The 18,662-nt window shown below is 42.9% G+C and overlaps 1 pseudogene; it reads left to right on the forward strand.

The window, feature by feature from the left end:
* The first annotated feature begins 5,500 nt into the window (after positions 1–5,500).
* LOC131515859 (S-formylglutathione hydrolase-like) overlaps positions 5,501–18,662 on the forward strand; it is a 50,528-nt pseudogene continuing 37,366 nt past the window's right edge.

Here is an 18,662-nt window from a genome sequence, read left to right on the forward strand (position 1 = left end):
TCCATGGTCTTAGCACAGAGCCCGATGCAGGGCTTGAACTCACAAACTGTGAGATCATGGCCTGAGCCGAAATCAAGAGTGAGAGGTTCAACTGACTGAGCCACCCAGGCACCTTAAGAGCTCAACATTTAAAAAATTATATTTGGGGGAAGATGGAGGAATTTGTGGTGTATCAAGACAAAACAAAACAAAATACCTCCCATAGCATCTAGATGTGAAAACTCTTACTGATTAATCTACATGCCATGGATTGGCCAGTTTTTATTTGGGCTATTTTCACATAAGGGTTAAAATCTAAAAGATATTTCAAAATTTATAAATGTGAAACATTAGGGGCGCCTGGGTGGCGCAGTCGGTTAAGCGTCCGACTTCAGCCAGGTCACGATCTCGCGGTCCGTGAGTTCGAGCCCCGCGTCAGGCTCTGGGCTGATGGCTCGGAGCCTGGAGCCTGTTTCCGATTCTGTGTCTCCCTCTCTCTCTGCCCCTCCCCCGTTCATGCTCTGTCTCTCTCTGTCCCAAAAATAAAATAAAAAATGTTGAAAAAAAATTAAAAAAAAAAAAAGTGAAACATTAATTAAGTAGTTAAACACAGATTTGTCAATTAGGCTACATTTCAAATGGGGTCTAATGTTAAAAGAGCTGATCTGTGCATTTCCGGTTTCAGAAATGGAGGAGAATTTAAGGTTGTTTTTCTGCATGAGATTTGGCCTCAGCTTTTTGGTCCATTTGAATCCTGGAGGTCCTCAAACCTAAGAGATTAAGGGAGTGTCTGTATCTTTTGTTCTCCCTTCTCTGTTCTTGATGTGATAGGTTAGGGAGATACAAAAGGTGAGATGTGAGATATTAGGAAGAGCTCTTCTTAAAGTTTACTGGTCCATCTTTCCATACCGATTTATGCCTGTGTATCATTTTTCTTTTCTGTTTCAAAATTTGGGAAGTCCAAACTGTAGGTTCCCAAGAGCAATGCTGGGGGATTAAGAATTTTTATTCTCTTTTGGGAAGAGAGTCAAGAGACATGCCATTCTGGGGGAGAGGTTAAAAGTATCCAGATACGGGTGACTGTTCATGATCGTCCCTGAATGTTTGGCCAGCAGTGTTGAATTGTTTTATAGCCGCTGTTACAAACGTGGCTATCTCAGTTCTTTGACTGGATGGGACATGCTTTCTAGCCTGTCAGTGTAGAGTCTTGCTCCTAGAACAGTGGTGTTTGGGAAAAAGTTAAAGGCCATCTCGCCAGGTATTCATGGGGTCCTGTGGCGTGCTCTCAGGTTTGTAAAGAATACTTTGTAGGATAGAAGGTATTGGTAATACCATCACTGTTTTTTTTTTTAATTTTTTATTTATTTATTTTTTTAATATATGAAATTTATTGTCAAATTGGTTTCCATACAACACCCAATGCTCATCCCAAAAGGTGCCCTCCTCAATACCCATCACCCACCCTCCCCTCCCTCCCACCCCCCATCAACCCTCAGTTTGTTCTCAGTTTTTAACAGTCTCTTATGCTTTGGCTCTCTCCCACTCTAACCTCTTTTTTTTTTTTTTCCTTCCCCTCCCCCATGGGTTTCTGTTACGTTTCTCAGGATCCACATAAGAGTGAAACCATATGGTATCTGTCTTTCTCTGTATGGCTTATTTCACTTAGCATCACACTCTCCAGTTCCATCTACGTTGCTACAAAAGGCCATATTTCATTTTTTCTCATTGCCACGTAGTATTCCATTGTGTATATAAACCACAATTTCTTTATCCATTCATCAGTTGATGGACATTTAGGCTCTTTCCATAATTTGGCTATTGTTGAGAGTGCTGCTATAAACATTGGGGTACAAGTGCCCCTATGCATCAGTACTCCTGTATCCCTTGGATAAATTCCTAGCAGTGCTATTGCTGGGTCATAGGGTAGGTCTATTTTTAATTTTCTGAGGAACCTCCACACTGCTTTCCAGAGCGGCTGCACCAATTTGCATTCCCACCAACAGTGCAAGAGGGTTCCCGTTTTTCCACATCCTCTCCAGCATCTATAGTCTCCTGATTTGTTCATTTTGGCCACTCTGACTGGCGTGAGGTGATATCTGAGTGTGGTTTTGATTGGTAATACCATCACTGTTGATGAAGTATGCTGACACACAGCCAGTGGAGGAAGGAGATGTTTCTCTGGAAGCCCGCCATCTTTCTGTCAAGCATCTTCAAGTTGAGATGACCAGAAGTCAGTTATGTTTCATAGTCCTGTGTCATACTGACCAGTCCTCAGTTCCATGGCCACCAGGTAGACAGACCCACATGCTGTGAACTGTGAAGAGGAAGTGTGCAGGTGCAGAGGGACCCATTACCTGGGTTGCAACAACTTGACAAATGGCTGAACAACCCCTTGCCATATGTCCATCTAGAGCTGTTTGGCTACGTCTGTCAATAATGTCACGTGCAGTGAACACACCCACTTGGTGACCGAGCTCACACCACGAGTGTGGACTAACCAGAACCAATTGTTGTTTCCCTATTTTCCACCCCTTAGTTTCCCCTCTGTCCTTCCTTAAGTGTTTTCCATCTGACTGTCCCTGGAAAGTGGAATTGCCCTGATGACCTAAGTTTTTTGGTTCTTTAAAATATTGAAGTAGTAGAAATAGTTGGTTTGGTGACTGGTGACTAAAATTTTAACGTTTAATACTTTGCAATCCACATATTAGCAAACACTTCTTAAAAACTTACTGTGTGACAAGGGCTGTGATACAGATTACCTCCTTTAATTATCATAATCACCTAATGATATAGGTATTGTCCCCCCCCCCCCCCCTTTAGAGATGGGGGCCTGAAATGTAGAAAGACAAAGTAACTCAGCAAAGTCCAAAGAGTGATTCAGAGGTGAGGCTAAGGTCTGGCCCCTCGTCACCAGGCATATAGAACAGTGTAATCATTCCCCTGAGTTCCTCCCAAAGAAGCCGGGTGTAGATTAGTCATTGGCTACAGGTGTTTCCAAGCCACCAGGACAATAGTAACCAAATTGAATGCCATCTTCAGTTCTGAGAATTCCACAGGATGGTGATTTTTTAATAGGACCCTCCTCACTTAATTATGGATGGACAGATGAAGAAACATGATAGTTGAATGGTGAGAGGCAATTAAGTGTCACATTTGTAATATTTAATCACTGGGTCGATTCAAACACTGGCCTAACACTGCACCCATAGCACTGGATCAGGGTCTTGGAGGTCCCTTGCTTTGGCAAACATTAAAGCTTCAGTTATTGGGCGGTGGGGAGCTCTGGGGGGAGGGGTCCAAGGGAGGGTCCTGGTTCTGGGCTGGTGGTGGGGGGCCAGGGGGCATAGGGTAGTGGCTTTTTGCCAACCAGTATAGATGCATTTTAGTATTTCAGGCATATGGAAATACTAGTGTGAACTGGCTGTGTGCACACCCTGGGAGCCACAACTGGCCAACCCCAGTGAGGCATCCGTTTCCAGCGGTGTTTTCCAAGGACCTCCTAAGGCTGCTGAGACTTACCATGAATTCAAAAACTATGGAGTTGGATTTAGGTTCTGCCAGGTACACTTTTTGCTCTATTCCTGTAACACTAGAGGGCAGTAACTACCTTGAAGATGCATTATACTCCAGGGTTGGTTAGCCTTTCCTCCCAGTCTCCGTCAAGTGGAATGAGACAGCCTTTGCAAAACATTGCTTATTTCCCCTCTGTTCTTTAGGGTGCATCCAAATGTAGACATGATTCCAGAACACATTTGCTGGAGAGCCCAGGGTGGTTTTCAACCATGTATATATTATACTCCAGCCTCACACAGAAGGACTTTCTTAATCTTGGTGGGGGAATTATCTAGATCAGATTCAGCTAACATTTATTAAATGCTCCTGTGGAAACCCCTAGAACCATCCTAGCAGATGGCTGGCATTTAACCCGTGCTTATTTCAGGGGTCCTTCCCCATTTGCAGCTGCTGGGGTTTTATATGGGCAAAACCTCTGCGTGTGCCTGGGAATTTGTGAAGGTAAATGTTATAAATGAGAATGTAGAAGTGAGTGGTGCTTTCTCTATTCACAATGTATCTACTCAAAAATTGAACTCTTCCGCGTATGGGAGGTGGCCCCGACATTAACTCATATTTAAACACATATAGGCATTGCCCTAACTGAGCTCGTGGGAGCACATCTTTCCAGCACAACTGATCCATGGAAAGGTGGTCAGATACACTAGGAGAAGTTCAGTTTGGGAGCCCAGAGGTTCTTGGTTCTAGTCCTAACTTATGTGATGGAGGGAAAGGCTGTGAGGTTCTGGGCTGGGTGCTTAATCCCAATCTCCTCATCTTTAAAATAGAAGAGGTGGAGAGGCCCCTGGGTGGCTCAGTCAATTGAGCGTCCGACTTTGGCCCAGGTCATGATCCCAAGGTTCATGAGGTGGAGCCCCACACTGGGCTCTCTGCTGTTGGCCCAGAGCCCACTTCGGATCCTCTGTCTCCCCCCCCCCCCTCTTTCTCTCTCTTAAAAATAAACATTAAAAATTAAAAAAAAATGGAAGAGGTGGCGAAATGACTGTAACGTCCTTCCAAGTTTTGACTCTCTACAGTGAGAACAATGTCCTCTAGGGAATGCTTACAAAGCAAAGCACAGAAATAGAATTTTCTGAGGGTGACTCTTGGTAGGATGCAAGGAAGAAAACGCATGTACTGTTAGATATGTTTCATTTTGAGACACTTCGTGGGATGTGCTTTGCTTGCTCCTCACGGTGGCTTCTGCTGAAGGAAGAAGCAGCAGGTGACCTGTAAGTGTAATGTGGAGGGAAATCTGAAATCTGGACTTAGGACTCACTTAAAGAGAAAAGGAAAATGAAGATTCTATGGAGAAAACGGAGCTTAGTTTTATGTTCAGATGTTAACTGAGATGTTTACAAAATAGCGACAGGAAACTTCACTTGGCCACATCAACAGAAGCTATAAAAGAAGGCAATCAAAGAGGCCAGAAATTGAGAGAGAGAGAGAGAGAGAAAGAGGGAGAGGGAGGGAGGGAGAGAGAGAGAAACAGAGAGAGATTTGCAGCTAGAAAGTGCCAGGGTTCATATCCTGGTTCTGTCATTTACTAGATGGGTAAGCTTGGGCAAGTGAGAGACCTCTCTGAGCCTTCTTTTTCTCCTCCAGTGTCTGTAAACGTGAGCTGCCTCTCCCTTTTGCTTTTCTTTGAATCTGTAGTTCTGAGGAGGAAAAAAAGAGCTTTCTGTTTCATCTATTTAATACAAATAATTCTCTCTGAAACCAAATGGGTAGAAAAAGTACCAGGAAATGTATAGAAAAGTCACTACACTAAGTCTGTCCTGAAGAAACCATGCCATTCGCAGAACATTCCACCGCTAAAGATGAGCACACAGAGAAAAGAGACCAGAAAAGACAGATGGGGAAGGATCTGGAAATGTGTCTGAGTGTGAGTCCTGGTGTGTATCATGAAATGGACCTTCCTGGCATAAGCTTGCAGAGCAGAATCCTTTTCAGCTGGAGAAGAACAGAGATGGTCATGTGCATCAGGCCTCGATTAAAGAAGGGTGGGGAAGACAATGTCATCTCAGAGATCAGTCACGAGCCAATCCCCCGACCTGAATGGGAGCCCTGTCGGGGAGCCTGCTGCGGGGCTATGAATAGCAATCCTAGCAATGGTACCAGTGGGAAAGGCTTTGTGGAGGGCACCGTATATCAAAGTGGGGAAGCCAAGCTGGCAGAGGAACTTGAGGAAAGCACTTATATGCAAACGTGTGGCACCTCTTGTGGACTTCCAGAAAGAACCAGGTGAAACTTTTAAATGGGATTGGAAATCCTACGTTACCAGCCCAGAGGAAATCTTAAGAGACCTAGCTGATTACTGTAAACATGACCCACTTTACGGGAAACTTAGAAACGTAGGCCATGCACCCTGTGAAGAATGACTGAGAGAAGTTCAGGTTTCTCACATAGAAAAGAAGTATAAGAATATGGAGTGGAGTTTAGCAGAAACACTCTGGTGTTAGGGTTTCATGGAGTCCAAATGCAATGCCTGAGACACCAACAGGAATGCATCCGAATTGCATGTTTTCGTGATTTGATCGTACATATTTTTCTTTTTTGGCCTGCCTCATATTAAAGAACTTTGACTTCATAATTTTGCTAAAGGAATTTTGGCAAGCAAAATAATAGACTCTCCGCAATTTACATAATCTTGCTTTAAAAAAAATCAATATTGCTTCTGCATGAAGTTCTTCAATGTAATTTACATCACATATAGGATTTTCCCTGGAGAAACCTAGTCTAAAGGAAAGAGGATCAAGAAGAGAGACAGAGAGAATGAATTAGGCGATGTACACAGAGAGAGCACAGAAGGCGAGGAGGAGGCCAGGACATGGAAAGAGGCCAGGTCAGAAGGGACAGCAGGTGGTGCACACAGAAGCAAGAAAGAGGTCATCTGAAAAATTCTAAGAAGACAGAAGGAGAATGTGTTCAGAAATTCTGATTCCTCCAACAGGGGGGAACCTGAAAAGGTGAGAAGCAAAGATTATAGGCTCTGGTCAGCACTGTGCATTCCAATAGGTCAGAGGGAGATGGGATTCATGTTTAAGGATGCAGACAGTTTCAGCGGGATGTACATGCAGCACAGTACAGTAGTTGGAGAAGATTCTAAAGAAGGCACTGGGAAGCTGCATCCCTGGGTCAGAAGTGGACAGTCAGGTCTTTAGTACCACATGCCCAAGGATTCCAGAACAGTGTCTGCCTATCCTCTGTCCTGGTTGTGGATGCCTCTGGGGCACCATTTTCAATCCTCTTGGCTTTGCCCCTTCTTTCAACTGATGCTACTGTGGCAATCCATCTGTACAGTTTCCTCCATTTCTGACACCACAGCATGGCACAGCTGAAGAACTGCTCAGTACGCACCAATGCTCAGCTCTGAAAATGGAGGGGAGTCCATGCCCTGTAGGAGAAAGCCCTAGACTATCATGGGAAAGGACCCTAGGATAAATGCTTTCCAAAAGCCCGGGAAGATGGTTCAGAGACCCATTTCATGACTTCTCAGGTGATTGTGTGTGAGTAAGTGGCCCAGGAATGAGGGCCAGTTAGACCCTGCAAATGCTTCTTTGTATAGGTTTCCTTAGTCTCCTTTCCCTTCCCTGTCCCTCTGTCCTGCTCACTGGAATCATCCTCCCAAATAAACTACTCTGACACCAACCTTTATTTCCGGCTCTACTCCAGGCTGACACAGGCTAGGAAAATAATAGACTGAGTGAGAAGGAGCTAAGCCTCTCTGGGAAGGCTTCTTGTACGTAACCTATCACCTTGCAGGGCAGGGGTAGGAGGGGCTTTAGAGCAAACAGTGAGGACACTTTCCCACTCCTTTGCTTTGGAGGGTACAGCTTGGGCCTGGTTTCTCCCTAGTTAAGGACACTCCTGTTTCAGTTCCTCTGCTCTTCAGAGATCATGTCACAGAAAACACATAGTTTCAGACTTAAAATCCCATACACTTCTCCAGACCAAAGACTCTCAGTTTCCACAAAGCTTAGTTTTAAGATAGAATTTCCAGATCTGCTCACGGATTTGGTCTCTGGCCCATGCATGCAGACCTAGTCATCAACGTTCCCCCCAAATTGGTCTCCTGAACCCTGGACATCCCTCCAGCTGTGACCTGACCAAAGCAATTGCAGGGGGATTCTTGCTTCTCGTCACTGAGACTTAGTTCTTGGTCACATAATTGGGACCCAGATAGTAGAATGCAGATCTTGGCTTCCAGAGAATTCAATTACAGTGTTGGAAGCACTAATTACCTGCTTTAAAAACCAACATTATTAGCCAAGAATAATTATTACTCCAAGGAAAGTGAAAACAATCAGGAAGGCCACTTTCAATAAAGCCACCTTCAATTTTAGCTTTCCTCCTTAGCAGAGTGGGGAACACACCCATTCCCCATCCTCCTCCTATTAAAAAGGAAATCCTCAACAGCAAGCAATCTGCTACTGAATTCCATTTATATTTTGTACCTTCAGTGTGAATAGTAATTAGACATAGTGACAAAAACACAACATGTGGCTCATACAACTTTTGGAATTTGTTATTTTAAACTCATTTTCAGGATATAAATGACTTTTGGAGTTGGAGTTGTGGTTGGTGGGTAAAGCATGTGAAGTGTGTGTGTGTGTGTGTGTATGTGTGTGTGCATGCATGCGTGTGTGTAGGGGGTGGGTATCCTAGTGAGGCTTCGTGGTTACCATGACTACACCACGAAACTCCCCTGGCAACTTGAACAGTGTATGGGCAAAAGGAGGGTCTGAAAAATCATACAAATGAAATCAGAGGGGGTTACAAATTCCCAAATTGGAAAACTATATTTCCTTAAATATCACTACCATCTGGGCACATTCTCTTTTAAGATTCTGTACTGCAGATGCATTTTTGTCAAACAAAGCAGAGTTATCTTTAGTAATAGAACATTGAAGGAGCAGTGACTGAATGTAACAATTCTAAGGAAATCTGGGAATCGACTCCACAGTGCTGCTTGATTTCACTGGCATTGTCGGGGGTCTCTGTGCCGCATAAATAAACTATCCCCTCAAGGGGAGCACCCTTGTTGAACTAGGGAGGGTGAAGTGGACAACACGACAATTCTTGTCATCTTTTCTTCAAAAATTTTTAAGTGTTTTTTAAAATTTATTTTTGAGAGAGAGACAGAGTGTGAGCAGAGAAAGAGGGAGACATAGAATCCAAAGCAGGTTCTAGGCTCTGAGCTATCAGCACAGAGCCCGACATGGGACTTGAACCCACGAACCGTGAGATCATGACCTGAGCTGAAATCAGATGCTTAACCAACTGAGCCACCTGGGCATCCCTCTCATCATCCTGTCTCAATCTACACCTGCCACCTCTCTAGTGGGGCTGCCTGGGCTCCCAAGCACACCATGGCACTGGGGAGAGATAACATAAGGAAGGAGGGTAAGGATGAACCACTGACTTTGGGCCTCAGGTTCTACATCCACAAATAATCGGGTTTGGAGTAAAAAGCCTTCCAGATGTTTTACTTTTCACTTTACATTTTCATTGCTTACACATGTCGTGTAAGGTCAGTGGGTGGAACAGAGACTTCTGGAATGATAGCATGAGGTCCTCTCTTGATCCACTCACCAGTGAGACTGGAGAAAATGCTTTAAAAACCCAACCATTAAGAACCTCTGGATGGGGCACCTGGGTGGCTCAGTCGGTTGAGCGTCCGACTTTGGCTCAGGTCATGATCTTGCGGTCTGTGAGTTCGAGCCCCGCATCGGGCTCTGTGCTGACAGCTCAGAGCCTGGAGCCTGCTTCGCATTCTGTGTGTCTCTCTCTCTCTGCTCCTCCCCCACTCATGCTCTGTCTCTCTCTCTCTCTCTCTGCCAAAGATAAATAAACATTAAAAAAAAAAAAAAAAAAGAACTTCTGGAAATGGTCCCGTTTGCAAATGACAAGTGAAAAAACATGGATTCAAAAAAATCTATGCAAATTAGGTAAAGGGTGGAGCTTGTAGAATCTGAATCAAGATACTTCCTTTATCACCCACTCCTGCTCAGCAAAGAGGAGATTCCACTCCAGGCTGCTGTGGCCAAGAACACCGGGCTCCCTTGTCCCTGCTTCCAGTTGGAGGACTTTCTTCCCAGGAAAGCCCTCTTATCTTGCCCCAAATTGGCTGCTGCTGAGGCAAAGATGCAGGTTAGTGGGTGTGGGAGGTGGGGACTCCCTTCTGCCCAGCCCCCACGTGAGGGACAATGTTCTACCTTAGGCATCGTGTGCAGTCAATGTTGGGGTCTTGTTGCCTTTGCCAGGGCTTGTGAGGTGGTGGTTCCATACCAGCAAAGGCAAAGCAAGAGTACTTTAGGTTGTATTTCCTTCTCAACCCTCAACAAAGTGCTCAGGAAGTAGACCAGAGTGTCCCTCACAGCAAAGGTTGCCCTAGCCTCCAGCTCCGGAGATATCACTCAGAGATTTTGCCTAGGAGATTAGCAGACCATAAGACAGAGAGCTTCTAATCTCGTCAATTGAGTGTGGAGAAGTTCAAACCTCAGGGAGAGTGAAGGTTGTGGTAAAAGGTAATTAATTGGGTAGGGACTCATAAATTTAATGAAGATACAGCCCAGGCTATAGGCAGGCTAGTTTTCAGGAGAGAACTGGGGAAGGAGTTGGTAGGAGCTGGTAGGAGCTCTTCTGGGCTCAGAACAAATATCAGACACAGATTCACAGGAACCGTTCCTCCAAAGGAGCCACAATCTGGATTACAGTATAGAGCAATTTATGTCCCCGGGAGAATTGTTGAAAACAGTAGACAAGGAATAGAGTTTAACAGCTCTGGTTAAATCAGAGGAAGAGACAAAGAGAACCCAACCAATACCTTCATTATCCTCAAATCTGCACCTTCTGAAGAGCAACACCAGAGGCTTAACACTGTGTGCGCGCGCGCGCGCGTGTGTGTGTGTGTGTGTGTTGGGGGCGGGGAGGGAGGTGTGGATTGCAGTAGACTTCACTAAAATCTGGTCAGGCACCCCAAAATACCAGTAACAAAATACCAGTACCCAGAGTTGCTACAATATTTAATCTCCAATGTTCGGTTACCAACAAAAAATTATGAGGCCTATAAAGAAATGGGAAAGTGTAACCTACACATGAGGGAAATAAAGAAGACAATAGAAACTGCTTGTGGGAATGACCAGATGTCAGATTTAACAACCAGAGGCTTCAAAGTAGTCTTTGTAAATATGTTCACAGAATTGAAGGAAGCCATGATTAAAGAAGAAACAGAAGGCAGTGTCACATCAAATAGAGAATATTCACAAAGAAATAAAAATTACAACATACAGCCGAGTGGAAATTCCAGAGTTGAAAAAATACATAACTGACATAAAAATTTGCTACAGGGGCTCACCAGTTGATTTGAAACAGCAAACCCAAGAATTCCCAAACCTGTAGATTAAAAAAGACTGTGCAAGATGAGAAATAGAAAAAAAGTGAATGAAAATGAACAGCATCTCAGAGAAACGTGGGAGACCATCAATCGTACCAATTTATGCATAATGGGCGAACAGGAGAGGAGAGAGAGAGAGAGAGGAGAAAACATTCAAAGAAATAGTGGCTTACAAATTATGTAAGACTGCTGTAGCAAGTGAAGCAATATGAAGATGTATAAAGTAAATGCTGACAATCTTTTCACTCACAACTGTGTTCCTGACCCTCCCCCCAGGCAGCCAGTACAACTGCTTGGTATGTATCCTTCTAGACTTTTTTACATGCTCATGCAAAAATAAGCAAACCTACGTATTTAGCTTTTTAATATACAATATAGAGGGATAATATTCCATTGTTTGATGCATCACGATTTATGTAGCTATTTCCCTATTCAACCATTGCCTTGTTAGATCTTTAAAAACTGTGATTCTGTTTATCTAATAGCAGTCATCACCATGTAAAATTTATTCCCAACCACATCTAGCCCAATTTTAGAAGTTCAGGGAAATACCTGTGCTAGAATAGTTGCAGTAGAATTCATTGTCCTGTGAATACTTACGCATGGGAGGTCACAGTGGGAAAAGAAAAAGATGTCAAAGATGAACTTGATCAGTATTCCATTTGGTTCAGCCCAATTTCCCATGTATCAAGTGTGATTTTAGTAGAAGTTTAGACTGTGTGTTAGTATGGCACAGAAAAAAAGGCTACGGATTTGGAGTGAGTGGCTGAGTTTGAATTCAAGTTAGTCACCATTTCAGTTGACAACGGCCATGATAATGTTAGATAATGACCAATTGCAAAATCCCAGCAGTGCACAACAATGAGGACTAATGAAGGTTGGGGGTGCAGGGGATAGACTGATCAAGCCTTGGCTCAGTTGGGGTGCCTTGCTTCATGTGTCTGGCAAGAAAACTAGGCTGATGATGGCAGAGGTACAAGAGAATACCCTCAACTATGGTCATCTCTCTGCACTTTCGCAGCCTCTGCTTACATCCTGTCTGCTAACCTCCCATCAGCCAAACAAGTCACGTAGTTGAACCCAGAGTCACCAGAGCACTGCAAGCTTACGTACATGGCGACACAAAGGGACGCATGATCCTGTTATTGGGGATGGAGTAAAGATTTGGAACCATTGCTCGGTCTATTATAGTCATCTGTGAGCAAGTTACTTTGTGTTATCTGAAAGAAGGAGATAATAGTATGCACCTTTGTAATTTTGTTTTGAGCGTTAGTTGCAATATTGTATGTACATCCCTTGGCACGTAGTACATAATCAATGGCTATTAACTTCCTTGCTTTATAACAGCTACATTGGAATATATGACGGTTTTATGTTCAAAATCTTAAACCATGTTGATCAAATTGAAAAAATTTGAAAAGCGTAGGCCATAAGTTAAAAAAATGCTTTTCTCAACACCCTAGTACAATAATGACTTCCACATTACATATTAAATACCACATGCACACATACTTTTGCATATTTGCATCCTGAGTATATGGGCCATTCTGAATTTTGCTATTTAAAATTTTCTGACATCAAAACATTGTGTTACAAGGGCTCAGTTGGTTAAGTGTCCGACTTTGGCTCAGGTCATGATCTCACAGTTTGTGGGTTTGAGCCCGCATCAGGCTCTGTGCTGACAGCTTGGAGCCCGGAGCCTGCTTTGGATTCTGTATCTCCCTCTCTCTCTGCCCTTCCTCAACTCTCACATGTGCACGCTCTTTCTCTCTCTCTCTCTCCCAGAAATAAATAAACATTAAACAAAACAAAACAAAACATTGTTTTATACTTCTTATACTGTTTTCCCTCATAATCTCTTTCTGAGGCTTTGTGATAGTTTATCATTTGGCTGGACCATATGAGGCAAACTATTTCATGGAGAGGTTTTGAGGCCTCTAGCCTGAGCATCAATTACCTGGGTTGGTGTCCTTTTGGTTTCAGAGTGTTGGCACCTGCTGAGTGATGGCGGGGAAGGTCTCGGGGCATGGGGGTTCTTGAGCTCCTATAAATCCTCTCTTCCCTGAGAAGACAAGCAAGCATGCAGGAAAAGTAATAAAGTCCTCAATGTTATATTAGTGTGACTGTGCCCGAGGGAGGAAAAACAGAGCCATCTGCAGGCGCTGTCAATGACAATGACACATAGCACCCAGCTCCAGCCCCACGGAGCTGATTTTGTGGTCTAAGATATTTTAGCCGGATGTAGGGCTAGATCTGTGGTTTTGTAAATCCAATGAAGGAGCCACATTGGCTCAGTTGTTAAATTTGAAAGCGGTAAGTGAAGTGGACCTAGAATTGGTTTAATAAGGAAGTGGCTAAACAGGTGTGGCGAGTGGCAGGTGAACCCCATTCCCTGGGCACGTTCAGTACAATTGGGGAAGGTTTGGGCAGCAAGTCACTGCTCTTTTGAGGGGACTCGTGACAAGCCACTGTTGCTAAGGCTTGTCCATTACTAGCTTCCATGTCAAATTAGGGACTCCGTTTATGTAGGAAAAGGGATTTTGTTTGGGGTTGTCTGATAAACATTTTCTTGTGAATTGCCTTGTGGAGGTGAGACTGGCTCCCTGAGGGTCCCAAACCCCACCATGTCATAAGCAGCAGCTCTCTAGAGGTGATTACATCGAGGAACTTCAGAGGGTACTCTGAGTATTCATCCTATTTCCCGTAAGCATCTTTCGATTTCCCTGTGGAGCATTTCTTCTGTTTTTGTGCCTCAATTTACATGCCCAGCAATGGATCCCCGAGTTAATGGATAAATGACCTGATGTTTGTACAACTATATAAAGTGTTACCTAAATGTGGCCATTATTATCTTGAGACCTTAATGAATTAAGTGAGATAATTAAATGAGATAGAGCCAGTTAACGTTCTAAGCATATAAAGGCATTGAATTGTAGATACTATCACTATTACTACAAGATGTTTGAGTTTTATCTCCTTGTAGGTAAGATGTCTGAATGTTAACAGGGGCCTCCTGCGGACAGAGACTGAATCTGCCTTTTTCTCCATTTGAGTTTGGCTCTACAGAGGCAAGTGTCCTGAGGTCACATAAGTTTGAGAAATGTTCTGTGTGTGTGTGTGTGTGTATTTCTAATACACATTCAGACCATAGAGCTAATGTGCCTGAAAAACACACTTTGGAAATATTTTCTCACCACCTATGGAAGGAGAGCGAAAATTTCAGATGGGGAGAATCATCGGGGGAATTAGAATTCTGATCTCTTCTCAAACAATGCTAATTCAGAAGCTGTCCTTGTCGCCTCCAAGGAAAATGCAGGGGACTTATTAACATCTCCTCTGTGCCAGGCATTGATCCTGGCACTTCAGATACAGTATTGCTAATAAAAGTATACTAATAGCTACCATTTATTGACCACCTAGAATGTGCCAGGCATTTCGTATAAGCAATCTTTACTACCCTTAACGTTTTTTGAAGAGTAGGTGGTATCATCCCCAGCTTAAAGATGGGGAGATGGAGGTTCCCAGGGCAAGTATGTGGAGCTAAGGTTCAAGTACAGGTTTGAAGGCTTCACGGCTTCTCTTTGTGAAACCCTGATAGGAGAATTTGGCATTTCCAGCAGCACTTAAGGAAGACTAGGGAAGGAAAGAGGAAAAGAAATAACCATAACAGCAGATGTTCACGTTCCTTCTACAGTTTAGAAAATGTTCCCCAACGCAGTTTCCCATTGGATTCCAAGCATGCCCGATCGGGGCCCAACCTCCCTTTCCAGCCTCCATATGCCCAGTGCTGCCTGCGGGAGGCTCCATCCACGGAGCCCACGTGTCATCCCTCAACTCACGTGGTTCTTGTGACTTCCTGCCTCTTCTCACAATGATCCCTGGTCGCGGCTGACTTGATGGACCTTCCAAGTTCCAGTTTGCCTTCTCCGAGCACCTTGCCCAAGTCCTCCAGGCAGAATCAACCAAGCTGCTTTCTTTGTGCCATAGGATTTTATTCAAACCCATTTATTGCAGTTATCAGATTGAATCATAGATCCTGGTTGACAGAATGAATGGGTTAGGATGTAGCAGCTCTCTCAGGCAGGCATTCATTCTTTCTTGCTTTTTGTTTTTGAGGTTTATTTATTTATAGCAAGTTGAGGAGGGGGGTAGAGAGAGAAAGAGAGAGAATCTCAGGCAGGCTCCATGCTGAGTGTGGAGCCCAACACGGGGCTCAATCACACGGCTCTGGGATCATGACCTAAGTTGAAACCAAGTGTGGGACACGCAACCAACTGAGCCACCCAGGCACCCCCTCCTGTGTTTTCTTGAAATATTCCCTGTGCAGGCTGGTTTAACTTTAGGTCTTCAATCGGATGGAACAACAAGATAGAACAAATCAGCCAGAGGAGGTGGGATGCGGGTTTTCCCTTTGGATTGGAATCTAAAGCCATATTACCAACAGCCATAGTATTCACTGTAGCCATGGCTTGCATGGCAAGTCTCCCTGATTTGATTTTTTTTTTTTTTTTGTAAATTTACTTTGGAGATAATGAGGAAACCCTTAAAGCCAGATTATAGTTTGTCTGTTCTAGGAAGTGCCTGTTAAGGCAGCATCTAACACTATTCTGGACAATGGAGAAAATAGCACTTTAGGTATGCAAAGCAATGGCCCATGGCCTCTTTTGGGTGCATCTCCAAGACTGGCCCGTGGATCTTTCTCCTCCATTACCACTTAGCCCCCTGGAGGCTTGTCTTCTGATTGGTTGGTTGGGAGTGCAGAAATGTAGCTTAGACTTCTCAAGAAGAGCCAAAAAAAGTGTGGTCTTTTTTATTCATCTTTTTTTCCTTTGTCTTAGACTTTTTTTTTTTTTTTTTTTTGAGATCAAGATTGTCTATTATGGTCTGGCTCCCTCACATGAGAGGGTGGGCCTTGAATGTGCCACATTCACTGAAGGCTGAGATACCATTTTATCCTGAAGCCAAAATCTCAGAGCTGAACCAGAGAATGAACCCGGTTGTGCCTGGGCTCACCTGTCTGTTTCATTAATTCTTCTTACTGACTGTAGACCTCATGAACGATTCAGACTTTGACCTTCCTCAATTTTACCCAAAATATATATTATATATATATTATATTATATCTCAGATGAATACTTTTATGGCCATATATGTTTTTACGTATCATTTTAAAACCTAAGTTACTAGAGAATTCTGGGGATGGCTTCAATTATACCTAAATGAATGGTGACCTTCAGACTGGTTGCCTTGGGTGGACATACCATTAATCAGGATCATTTAAGTATAAGTGGAAGACAATCACTCTGGCTGAATTAGACAAAAGAGGGATTTATTTTAAGGACACTGGGATGTCCCACAGAATCTGGGAACACAAATATGACCAGTTCTTGGGATCAGAAACAGAGATGCTCTCAGGGTTCAATTTCTATTTCCATCAGAAACAGAGATGCTCTCAGGATTCAATTTCTGTTTCTTTTATCTCTGATTCTCTCTACATATCCCTTTCATTCTTCCCCTTTTTTATGTATAAGTGGTCCTTCCATTTACTTACATCACAGGAAGCTAGAATATAAACTCAGCATGCACGTCCTATCCTACAGTAAACCATTCAAGGACTGACTGACTTTCTTTTTCCTTGGTTCTAGTTCCAAGACGCCCACGCCAGCCCTCTGGTTGGCTTAACTCGGGAGAGGTGCCTGACTCACAGGGGTCTCCTGGTAACCATCTGGATGGAGTTGTCAGATGCGGTAGGTGGGTGTCAGAAGAAGGGCGAAGGTGTTGGGAAAATGAAAAATAAGCATGAAAACCAGCAACCTGTCAATGTATTTGTGAGCAAACACTGAATTCATTAGTTCTGCGAAGTCAAGTCAATCCATTTTCCTAGGAAGTGAGCAGTTGCAGATTTTTAACTCTATGAGGTATATGCCTCTATATTTGTTTAAATATATCTATTCTCAATGTAGAGCTTGGAATGAAACCTATGGAATCAAACTGGGGAGAGAGGACATATTCAAATTAATAAAGAATAATGCAGCACAGATAGGATATAATGACTGTTTTTAAAGCAAATATCTTAAAATTTGGAGAGATTTAAGAACGGCATGAACCAGTATCATTACTTTGCTTTTATTGCCATGCAAATCTGTTTTCTTTTCTTAAGTTTATTTATTTATTTTGAGAGAGAGAAAGAGAGAGTGGGAGGGGTGCAGAGGAGAAAGGGAGAGAGAGAATCCCAAGCAGGCTCCACACTGTCAGCACAGAGCCGCATGTGGGGCTCGCACTCGTGAACCATAAGATCATGACCTAAGCTGAAACCAAAAGTCAGACACTTAACCGACTGAGCCACCCAGGCACCCCTCCATGCACATCAATGTTTTCTGAGCTATCTATAAGGTGACCATTGTTTAGGGAAGACTGTATTCATAACTATATTTGTATGGTGCCTCTACTTACTAGAATGTGAATAATCATAGAGATCATCTAGCCTTGTTCAACCTGCTCAGTTTACAGATGGGAAAAACTTTAAAAAAAACCCCACAACACCTTGACAACCAGAATCCTCAAGAGCCCACAGTTATTTAGTGCCAGGTCCTAGTTTTCAGAATACACTGGAATGTTGCATTGTATTACTTTCTATTGCATTATGTCAATATCCACTTCATTCCAGCTCTCTCATTTCAAGGTAGGTGTAATGATATTTCTCTTCCTACCCAAAATAGAAGTTGTTGTGGATAAAGTGAACACAAATTGAAAAGCATTGTTATAGATTAAAATGTTACAGAATATTCAGTGCTATTATCTTCACCATTGATTTTCGCATAAGATCTATCCTCTTGTATGTGGCTTCAGCCAGAGATTTTAATGCTAGGAGAGTCCTTAGAGGTCATTTCTTCAAGCCTCTCATTTTACAGATGAGGACACAGAGCCCAGGGAGGCCTCTGTGGCTTGAAGAAGGTCACATATAATCAAAAAAAATCTTCAATATTGGACTTCTCTAAGGATAAACATCTTGTGGAGCAGCTCCCTTGAAATGCCTGCACAAAATCAAGCTGAGGCTGTTGTCTATTTCACATATAATTTCCCCTCTGGTATTTGACATTACACACGAAAGCACAAGGCCAGATGCTTAACTGCTTCTAAATGGAGGCTGTGAAATGATAAGCAACTTTTTGCCATCTTTTCTGTGGGTCATTGTGTCTTCTCCAAAGTCATTGTATTTTTGTTGTTTGTTAGCTTATTTCCAAACTGGGAATTATGAAAACGATCTCTTAAGGCATTAGAATGACTTATGGCAAACTATAATACAGCATTTCTAGATTTTTCAGGCATTGTACTCTACCTTACATTTCCATTTGGTATGCAATTAAATGACCATAACTGGTATATTCCATCAACTCTTAGCACAAGAAAAAGCTGTAAATAGAAAGAAAAAGACAATTCCTAGCCAAATATTCCTTGATGGTTTGATTTTGTCTCCTTTACAAGTAGAGTTTTTTCTTCTCAGCTAATAAATGGCATTCAGGATCACTGCAGAAAAATTGGAAAATATTTTAAAATGTAGTAAAAAGAAAAAAAATACCCATGATTTCACCATTCAGAGAAAATCTCCTTTGTTATTTCAATGCATTTCATACTCTTTCTCTTTTTAAAAAATTTTTATGGTGATAAAAGTATATAAAACATATGTGTATGCGTTGACATATAGTTATAAAATTTAATGAGTATTACTAAA

This window comes from Neofelis nebulosa, chromosome 7 (assembly GCF_028018385.1).
Source record: "Neofelis nebulosa isolate mNeoNeb1 chromosome 7, mNeoNeb1.pri, whole genome shotgun sequence".
Lineage (NCBI taxonomy): Eukaryota > Metazoa > Chordata > Mammalia > Carnivora > Felidae > Neofelis > Neofelis nebulosa.